The following is a 12,010-nucleotide window of genomic DNA, read 5'->3' as shown; positions in this document are numbered from 1 at the left end:
ATGTACATGTATAATTACATGATATTTTTCAAATCTTTGATGCCGTGTCATTATGAAACGATATAATCCATATTAAATGAATTCTGGTTATTTTATTTTTTTTATATTTTTTTTTTATTTTTCAAGACATTTTATAGTACATAACATAATACAGGCATATACACATTCACTCCGACATACCATATACATTATACATGTATGTATAGTAATTGCAATCATATGAAGTACATACATACATTTATACATCTATTACATAGATTTATACATTTTCTGGTTATTTTAACTTGATTATAGCAGTAGTTTTATTTTGTTGTTTTTTTTTCTCTGTAAAAAAACTGTTTAACATTTCTTGTTCTCTAAAATGTATGTATTTGTAAGAGATTGAGTGCCAGCCAGGCGATATTGTCTATTATTACCATTTTTTTTACTTTTTTTTCGATAAAATGGGGGTAGCTAGCAGAGACTTTTGCATGATTATTCATGAAAATGCATATTCCAGGCAGCAATAGCAATTATGATGAACTCCTTGCTTAATTGTATGTCATAGGGACAATTATAAAATGCCACATTCAAGTTTTAAGTCTCCCTTTATTTAAGAAAATAGCAGAGTAATAGCCTAATCCTTCTCCATACGCCAGGGGTTACTATCACTGACATAATTATCTACCCCTGCACTATTTCATAATTAACTGATCGACAGCTGTCAATCAAACCGCCATTGTTTTGTTCCTGGGGGTAGTGAGGCGTGGCTATTTTACACCTGGCAATCGGTCAATGAAACTGCAGGCAACAGAAATGACAAATTACAGGTCACTAGATCATTTTAACATACATCAAAAGGAATTTTTATAATGTGGTTTCACTGTACATATGTGTTGGTTTGAAAGTAGGGTGTGACTTTCTCTGTAATCTTGAAAGGAAAAAAAAGTCTAATGCAGGAATCAGTTTTGGTACCGTCACCTTTTTGAGATGAAGTCTCCAGTGACCTAATCTAATTTTGCAGAGACTTTTCAAGGCCAAAGGTCAATCAAAATTGTGAATTATATGGTCCCCCTAGGGAACCTGAGGGTTGGGGCCAAAAGGGTGTCTATTAGGCTAAAACTTCAACAATTATTCATTCTAAAATTCTAGAAATAGTGGAATCAAATACTCTTCATAGATGGAATCTTAAGGTCCTTTACGTGGGTTGGGAGGGGGGTCACGTTTACTATAGTTTATTTATAGGTAAAACACATTTTTGAACATTATTTGGTCATTTGTAATAGAAAATGAGTCAAATTGTTTGTTAGAATTATCAGTATGATATTGGCCATTGAATCCTATTAACAAATTTTCCATGATTGACCCACAGAGGCCTGAGGAGTGGGTCCAAAAGGGGTTTCTTTTAATTCATTAATGATTTTTTTAAAGATTTGAAATCTCAGGTGACCAACTTTTCAATGTAACGTCAGTGATAATTACGTAATAGTAACCCCTGGAGTTATTGAGGATGTAGCCAAAAATGATTTCTGCTAGCCTGTGATTGGTCAGTTTGTTTCTCTGAAGTGGCTCCAATGTTACTATGAGATAGTCCAAGAGTGGATATTACGTCAGTGATAGTTACCCATGGAGTATTGAGGATGTAGCTTAAAAGGATTTTTTCAGTTTTTAATTACATTCCTTTATTGGTGTTTTTTTAGACAATCAATTATATATGTATATCTTTCAGGTTAACTGCCAGTATATATTATACAATGAACTACCAAGGTTGTTTAAATAAATAACCTTGACCTTTATTCAAGGGTCACAGGGGTCAAATAGACTAAAATCCTTAAATGACTTCCAGCTCTGGTATATTTTTAGGTCAGGAAGATCTATTGTCATCATGCATCGTCCGTCATCGTGCGCCGTCCGCTATCGTGCGCCGTCCGCAGTCTGCAGTGCAAAACTTTTTCATTCAAACGAAAGGCCCAGGGTACTGATATTTGGCCTGTACCATGCTGGGATGAAGGGCTACCAAGTTTGTTCAAATGAATGACCTTGACCTTCATTCAAGGTCACAGTGGTCAAAAAGGCTAAATTCAATTCTTATCATCTAAAACAAGATTCTTGCGGGCATGCTGGGAAAAATTATTCTGTATCATGAAACCAAATGGGATCCCAGGGGGTCAACTCATATTAGGTTTGTGAATGCGGCATAGAGACTGGGATGTTGAAGGGCTGCCAATTTTTGTTCAAATAAATGACCTTGACCTTCTTCAAGGTCACAGGGGTCAAATAGGCTAAAATATTTAAACAAACTTCTTGTGAATAACAAAAGAGGGTCCTAGAGACCTGATATTGGGCATCTGTGCATGCTAGAATGAATGGCGACCAAAATTTGTTCAAACAGATGACCTTGGACTTTCATTCAAGGTCCACAGGGGTCAAATCAGGCTAAAATCTTTAAACGACTTCATGTGAATAAAGTAAGTAGCTTCTAGAGACCTGATATTGGGCCTGTGACATGCATGATGATGAATGGCTACCAACTTTATTCAAATGAAGGCCAATGACCTTCATTCAAGGTCACAGGGGTCAAATAGGGTAAAATCTTTAAACGACCTCTTGTGAATAACTAATAGGCCTAGAGATCTGATATTGGGTCTGTGGCATGCTAGAATGAATGGCTACCAAATTTGTTCAAACAGATGACGTTGACTTTCATTCAAGGTCACAGGGGTCAAATAGGCTAAAATCTTTAAACGACTTCATGTGAATAAGTAAGTAGCCTAGAGACCTGATATTGGGCCTGTGACATGCTGATATGAATGGCTACCAACTTTGTTTCAAATGAAAGACAGTGACCTTCATTCAAGGTCACAGGGGTCAAATAGGGTAAAAATCTTTAAACGACCTCTTGTGAATAACTAAGAGGCCTAGAGATCTGATATTGGGTCTGTGGCATGCTAGAATGAATGGCTACCAAGTTTGTTCAAATGAAGGACCTTGACCTTCACTCAAGGTCACAGTGGTCAAAAAGGCTAAAATCTTTAAACGACTTCTTCTCAAGAACCAAAAGGCCCAGGGTACTCATATTGGGTCTGTGGACAATGCTTGGGATGAAGGGCTTATCAAGTTTGTTCAAATAAATTATCTTGACCTTCATTCAGGTCAAATAGGCTAAAATCTTTTAAACGACTTCGTGTGAATAACTTAATGGCCTATAGAGACCTGATATTGAGCCTGTAACATGAATGACTACCTTGACTCCTTGAGACTGGAAATTGGATTTGCAGCATGGTGGGGATCAAGGGACCTTCATTCATGGTCTAATTCATTAAATATATCAGGACCTGGACTTCTTCTAATAAATTATTTCTTTTTGGATTGCCTTAACTGTGTGCCACTACTTTATTCTTTGATGTGTTGTATTGTGCCAATAGTCAGATGACCGTTAAGGCCCATCGGCCTCTCGTTCATAACCTAATGGAATTGGTCCCGTTTAAGGGTAACAACAAGAGTTATCTTCCCTTTCTCTTCTCTTCATTTCATCCGCGACACTCCTTCAGGTGTCGCCCAACTAGTATGAAATGAGAGACGTAAGGTGCGATATCAGAGTTATCGTTCCTTCGGAACGAATGTTAACCACGACGATTTTAACCTACCAACACGCTTATAACCGCAAGTTGGGTAATAAGGAAATTGACAGAAAGTTTTTAATGATATTTTACAGTTAAGTAAATCCAGGCGTGATCTATCTTCTGAGATAGTTGTTGACTCTGCGGAAAATTCATTTGAGGGAGATAAATTTAGTGGTCAAAACAGGCAAAAATCGACCATTTTCATCGCTAGTTTCTGTTAAATTCGTCCTAGCAAACAAACGCTCATAGTGTGACAAATTGAGATTTTACACATTAATAGTACAAGTAATTCTCAACAAAACGGTATTTTTGGTTTTTGAAAATATTATAAAGAACGACCACAAGGGACGGTCTTGGAAATTGGTGATATTTCACAGGTTCTCAGTAAATTTCACGGCAGACGAGTATATTTTGGGACTTGGGCCGCCTTCCTTCAAAGCTATTCTGACGATTTGAATCGACGGCGTGTGAACATTCACAAATGGGTCGTAGTTAATGAAAAATTCTGTTTATTTTATGAAAAGAATTACTTAAATTTATAAAACGTTTTACAAGTCTTGCAATGATATCCAAGTAGATATTTGGGATTGCGTGAATTTGGAGTTTTGAGTGTTGTTAGTTAGTGTTTTTTTGGCATTCAACCGCACAAAGAAATATGCCAACGGCAAGCGCCATGTCTGGTAGGAGGAATGTGTTGTGTCACTTGTGTATTCCCGGTTTGAACCGGTTTGTGTTGATGTGTTGAAAGCCGCCTCGCGCTTTTCAAAGTTATGCAATCGTCTCAATATCAGGTTAGTAGGGCCTATAGTTCGTGTATTTGCGCTCCTGGTTTCAGGGCTATATCTCACGAGTCCGGCCCGGATGTGTAGTTTATCTTTATATTATATTTGAGGTTGCTGTTGTCGTTTATAATTTGTTTTTTGGCGCTAGGCCTAACTGTCTTCTGCTCAAGAGTACCGAGTTATGATCATGACAGCGGACTGAAATCATTACGTGTAGACAGTTAGATATGACATAAAAAAAAACCTCCGTAAAATGACATGTTCTATTGTTGTATACTCTGAGGGACAGATGCCGTTTTGAATATGTTTCTCCTAATATTATTGTCTTGATTATATAATTGTTTTATTAGCTACCTACTGCTCTGAATTATAGTTAAGGACTAGACACATTGATTTGTTGTCAGCTGTTTTCGTCTGCAGTGTCTTAAAAATAGTCTCTACCGATCCGTGGGGGGGCCCCGGCGAGCATATGTACACGTCCATGCAACAATGTCAGACAAAGAGAGAACTGTAACACCAAATATCATGAATACAGGCTTTTAAAGTGACAACTAAAGAAGACAAAACCTGAAAAATCTGGGTAGTTTGACTATGGATATGATTAACATTATACATACTTCAGTATGACACGTACCCTTACATGTATGTACATTGCCTTGTAAGTTACTGTTTACTTAGAATAGAGGGAGGGGGTGGGGCATAGTTAACAACAGGTTTTTTTTTTTAAATTAATTGTACTGAATGTTCAAACATTCAACAGCGCTCTTCAGTTTCGAGCCATTTCAGAAACCAATTAAATTTTTAGGCTAATTGAATTTTTTTATATTAAAATTAATTAATAAAAAAATGTTTTCTAATTTGTGGAAAAAGGCGCGAAGCAAGCAGTATATAATCGGAGTGAGTAACATGATAGGTTGGGCATGATCCTCGCTCCGGGACGAGGGATACACCAATTTCCTATATTCAATTTCCGGTATTCTAGTGGAATTTTGGGTAAACAATTTGCAGTATCTAATAAAAAATCCATGTTTCATCTTCCTCAACTTAATAGTAGTACATGTCTGAAATATATACAGGGCTACTGTACTTTGGACAATTTTTGGGCAGCCTGGATTTTTTTTCATTCAGCCCCAGGCTGCCAGGCTACTGTTAGTATAGTATTGGACCACGCCTCTGAACATGTTACAAAGTGCTATTAATAATAAGGCTCTAAATAATAACAAAAAAACATCAGTATGGTATCTATATAGTTCATTTCTGTGTCTCTTTGTACTAAGAAATTTAGGTTAATTGTTTTTCATATCCTTGACAATATTAATATATATATACTCGTTTCGAACTTCGGACGATCGCTACAAAAGTGGTTCCTACAGAAAAAAAACCACACTAACCAAAACAGTCAGCGCTTGGAAATGCGGTCTCGTTAAAATGTCATGATTTCAGAGGGGAAAGAACAAAATTAGAAAAAGATGGACACCTAGCTCTATGCCGCACTCTAGAATGACCTATGAATTTTTTCAGTAGCTTATAATTTTTATACATACTTATCATATTTACAAGTGTTTTCTGACCAATATCTGCTGTAATCTGTTGCATGTATACATTCAACTTATGAAAAATGACAGCTGACTTTGAAAAGGTTTTGCTTACCAATTAAATACATTCATTCTTTACCATGGTTCACATAAAAAAAGTCTTCTATTAATACTGGGATTGAATAAAGGGAGGTAATTTGTTTCTATTTGTTCATTTTCTGTAGCATAATGCTTAATACAATTAAAAGAATAGGCAATATATGGAAATGTATTGTAATTGGCTAACAATTAGTTTCTTGTTTAGCCATGACCAATATATGTCTATTTAATTAACACTATTCTCGTTATTCATTATGAGGCAATACTAAAAGTTTTCTTTTTTGGATGGACAATATAGCCTCAATTAGGGATAGCGGAGACTTTTACATGAGTATTAGTTTAATTCACAGGTGTTCGTTTCTATATAAGTATAAGTTATAATTACTGGGTCAAAGGTTTTTGTAACTTGGCCGGCCAATATAACAACTATCCGCTCAAATTGTCAGAATATAAATAAATTAGATTACTTAATCTAACAGTATTTAGGATATGATAATTGTGGAGTTACTCTCGCGATTCGACCAGCCCAGATAGATTTATGTCTTTTATTTGGTAATTATTTGATACAATGAAAATAAATTTCATTTCGCGCTATAGTAATAAAATGTTAGTCGACTAGGTACCTCAGAAACATCGGAAAAATACAACAGCCCAGAGTGTATTCAACTGTTTAGGGAAAATGTGAGTTGTTCCTCCGACTAAAAATAAGTCTCAAGCCCGAGTGCTATAATGGGTTGCCTCAAAAACCTTACTGCATGTCTGTATTCTGACTTCAGTCCATTTTCATATAGGTGTATGATAAGTTTGGTAGAATTAGAAACAAAAAGTGTACTTATCATTAGAAACATAACACCATGTGGTTTTATTGTCCTTATTAACGCGGAGACCAGGGGGCATGTATGGATTGTTGAGGTTTGTTGGATGGAAGGAAAAGCATAGCGCATACATACTCGGTGTGGAGAGATTAAAAAACCATACAGACCACAAATGGCCAGTATCCTTAGGCTGTTAACTTGCTATCCACAAATGGCGATTTGGGAACACTACTAGCGACACTGAGGTGGTGCTAGCTACTAGGCTTGTGGGTAAATAAATTATGTAGTTAATCTCTTAACCTCTTGGGCCACCGTGGCCCCAGACTTTTACATGGCATATAATATTCAAGATTGGTTTATTTGTTTAATGTGCCCTATATAAACAGCCTCGGCCATGTAAGGTACGTGCCCCAGGTGTGTGTTGGTGGTGGGAAAGCCGGAAGTACCCAGGAGAATAAACAACCGAACCAGCCGTGCTCAGTACTCTGGCTACATGCAGCCCACGTGGATTTCGTATTCGTGACCCCGTGGTGGTAGGAAACTTGTGGTAATATGTTGAGATCATTCTTAACCACTTGGGCTATCGCGGCCACCTAATATTCAAGGAATTTCAAAATGTTAATGTCATGCCATTATAATATCTAAATTGAATATCAGAATAAGTATTAATTGCAAGGTCATTTAAGGAGATGACTGAGTTATATAATAAAATGTTTTGTCCCCGGAGACAGTGTGATATGAAGGTTAATTTACCCTAAGATGTAATATTCCTCAGTAAATAATTCATCTTCAGATAAATAAACCTTCATATCACACTGTCAAAGGGTCCATAAATGTACAGTAGTGTATGTAGAATTTGATGAAAAATAATTTGGTAGAGCCCATACCCAAGGCAGATATTTCATAGGAATACAAAACATTAAATAGTCATTCTAATGCTACTTTTATTAGGGAAAGTAACCTTAAGACAAAATAATGCATCTTATCTTAACAAGTAAATACATTATTCACCAAACAGGTATGTGAATGTGTACATCAGGTGCTTTTTGTTAGTAAATTAAGATATTTTTTCGAAGATTAGGATTTGAAAACGATGAAAGAATAGAGCTACCTTCCGAAGAATTGGTAAGTTTGTAATAGAATCGGACTATCTTCCCAAAGGTTCTAGGATAAGTCTTAAAAGAATCAAAACTACCTAGTACCAGTTTGAATTCGGAGTGGGCATGCCTGTAACATGCTGAAATCAAATGGAAGGCTACAGAGTTTGTTCAAATATAATGGACTTGACCTTAATTTAAGGTCACAGTGTCAAATGAGCTTAAATATTTAAATGACTCATCTCTATCAATAATTGACTGGTCTGATGTAGTCATATATGCATGGTACATGTATTACGTTATGCAGCATGCTGGGCTGAAGGGCTACCAATTTTGATTTTGATCAAAAGAATGACCTTGACCTCTCATTTAAAGTCACCATGCCACAGTGGTCAAATAGACTAAAATTGTAAAATGACTTTGAATTGTTGGAATATTGTTTCCTAAGCTTATGAAACACCGCTCTCTGTTATAGAGTAAAAAGCAAAAGTTAGATATCCCTTTTGCGACACTCCTTCATACAGACAAAATAGATCAGAGATATATGTAACATGACCCGTTTGTGCGATATTTTTTTCATTTTTAATTTCCCATGCACGTATGCACCGTATACATGTACATTTATATGCATAGCATAATATTTTTGGAGAATTATCACGAGTTATCGTGGTCCTTTTTCGTCTCTCATTTCATCTGCAACATCCCTTAAGTGTGTTGCCCACACTAGTTTAAGATAACCAACGTAAAATTGTCAGATATTGTAACATTCTTTGGCTAGGTTTTTACTAACACATTTCAATGATGCTACCTGCTTCATTAGGATGCCTCATTGCACAACCACAATGGCGTCAGTCATTTCCGGTCAAACAATACTGATGCAACGTCATGTAAAAATTAGTACAATTCTAGACTGAAGACTGTTATCACAATATTGAGACCCGCTTGCAAAGAAATTTTTCAGGCTGAAGCTTTAGTCTCAGTTTGGTAAATTTTGTGAATGCGGGGATCTGAATCATACGAGACTAGAGTGATTAGTTTGCAAATAAAATCTGTAAGTAACTTTTCATTTCTGATTGACTTAAAAACGTAAGGTTGTTTAAAATGATGATATCAGATTCATGGAGGTCCTAGGGCTGTTTAAAACCTATTAAAATGGTAACAATAATTAGAAACACACGGTTGTATCATGCTTACCATTTGTTTACCAATAAATCCTGCTACCCCGGTATTGTATTTCAGTAACTGATGGTATTCCCCGGGTATGTAGTCCAGACCATCATACACATGCTGTCTTAGTGATATAACTTCCTTATAGTCATCAGATGTCGTCTGCCGGAAGTACAGCTGCTCAGTCACGGAACTGGAAGAAAACCGTGTCATCTAATGTTTCAGGTTTCTCTGGAAAGGAATCCTGCTTCTTCGAACTCACATTGTCAGCTTTTCTTGATGTGCTTGAATTTAAATGACTCGGACGCCTCGAGTGTCCTTTTTTTTCCAAACAATAAGCCTTTCCCCATAGCAATGTGTGAGACGGGCATCGCATTGGTTTTGGCAGATTTTATAAAGCTGTTCTGCGCTCGACATCTTTAGAAAAAAATGTAACCGTGTCACTATCATGATGACGTTTTTGTCCACTTTTACAAACCTACTGTAGATATGTATAATATATCTAACTTCACCTCTCCACACTTGGATGTGTATAGAACTATGCAATATATAATTCTCTATTTAAACTCCATTCTAGATAATAAATTTATATAAATATATTACATTTTCTATCAATTAGAAACGGGTTTTTACAATACATTTGATGTATGAGAAGATATAATTTAGCAATAAAATTGGTACTTGACAACAGCTGTCCGCTAGTTTGAGAATAAAGGACATTTCTGAGTAAACTTATAACGGTAGTTCATGGCCAATCTATAATTGTAATCGTTCTCCAAAAACAAATACGTGGGGTTTTCGAGATTTTTAAACGACGTGGGTAAAGTACATTTTTACCGTCGATTAGTCCCACCCTTCCGGTTGATTATGACGTCACGAAACTCACGTCAAATGACGTCGTCATAACCACCGGAAGGTGGGACAAATCGACGGTAATTAGTACTGTACTCACGTCGTTTTGGGACCTCGAATGCCCCGTATTGGAGCGGAAGTCCACATCCACTACCACATATTGTCCCATTGAATCCGTGCATGTGCATATTGTGGTATCTTGGAATAAAATTAAAGCTCTGTTAGCCTGGTTGTCTAAATATTCAGATAGTATCATGCATAAGAAGGCCGGAATAAAACAACTGGACTTTAGACTTTAGATATCTGGTTCGTTTCTCTTTAGGGAGATGAAGACTAATATAATCCTACATGGGTCTGTCAGGTGGACAGGGATATCTCAACCCGAGTGAAATATTTTGGCCGGTCAACCCGAGTCTTTCCGAGGGTTGACGGCCAAAATCTTTCACTGATGAACTGCAGTGGTTACCAAAACAACCTAAATCCAATTTGTTACAACTCTCTGTAAAATTAACCCTGATCCGAAATTATATATGCTCGCAGAAAAAAGGAATTGTTTTCAGTAAAAATAGAGCGTATTTGTTAAGAAATAGTGACAAATCTGCACGTGTTTAGAACGCAACTATCCAAGAAAACTGGCGTGCTCAACGTTACTTAACTCCGATGTATAGATACATCCCATTACCACGGCAGAGAATTATCGAGGCTATTTATTGATCGTATTGCTGATATGCCCGTATCCATAAATCATCACTCTTGTTGAATAGATGGAAAAATGTACTTATTATAATAATCATACTTACATTGACAAATACCGGTTAACGATACCCACTGATGTCAGTCTGACAACACCCGTCTTCCGTTAATATTTCGTAAATGTGTATCCAGTATATATAAACTATGTAAATATACGTTCTTAAATGTGTGTGACACTTGAATAGAATCTGTCCTTACCAGAAGGGTGTGACAACTAAATCATAACCCGAGGGATAATTCATGAACGTTCTCCTCGAGGCTTGCAGATGGGTTGGACATCAAAGTCACACCCATATAGGTAGAAAAGGATGCTGTTTCTCTCATTTACAAAATGGAAATGGTGAGATGATGGTCTTAAAAGAAGCGTTTTCACCACGACTTTAACATCTATGTCAAAGTATTGGATATAAGTAATACTTCATTAATGCTGGGCACGTTCACTCTTGTATTTAGATAGATACGACATGGAATAGTTAAACTAATTATAATGGACAGATTCTTCTCAACACATCTTTGCCTTCTGTTCTCCTGATACCTAATCTACTTCCGGGACGCGCTCTAATAGAGACCCGCGACATATTCCCGATTTAGCTGACAATGCTAGTTTTGGTTGTAACTTTAAGAAGGAGACAGTAATTAAGATGACCTTTCTGAACCTGCCATACACACTCTTAAATCAATAACAATGTGGCATGAACAATCGCTGGCAGATAAACGGCGTGATCAGAATTCAAACTTAGTGACAAGAGTGCTTTCCACCAATCAAATTACCGACTTCCAAATAGTCCTCTACTATTTTAAATGTGTCTTGTAGTGTTCACTTCATCAAACACAAAACATCATCTAATCAAGTTAATTATAGGACACATAACATATAGTTAACTTAGTGCACGGCTTTTAAAATGAGTATTGACACTAATTCTAGTGAACTCTACAGTGGCAGATATCGGTTAGACTATGCCGATGCCCTTTCGATGTTCGTAAATGTCATTTCAAGCTAGATAAACGTGCACCATTTCTCCGTTGAACCTCGACAACATTAGTCGATCTCTGGAGATGCCAACGGCATTGTGTAGATTAAATATGGACACAGTTCTTTGTCATATACTTTAATGTACGAATATGAATATTTTTTGTTGGTAGAGAAAACATTGTAATCTATTTTCACTGTCTGATTGCTAAGCAGATGCCAAAATGAAGCTTAACATAAAAAACTTTTCAGTCTACGTAGAGACATTATGCGCAGCACTAACTTACTTTACCGTTATAGAACCCCAATAGGCCTCCATCCATATAAAGCAATGATCA

The sequence above is a fragment of the Argopecten irradians genome, unplaced genomic scaffold (assembly GCF_041381155.1).
Source record: "Argopecten irradians isolate NY unplaced genomic scaffold, Ai_NY scaffold_0333, whole genome shotgun sequence".
Classification (NCBI taxonomy): Eukaryota; Metazoa; Mollusca; class Bivalvia; order Pectinida; family Pectinidae; genus Argopecten; species Argopecten irradians.
The sequence above is the reverse complement of the archived record's forward strand: the minus strand, read 5'-3'. Positions refer to the sequence as shown.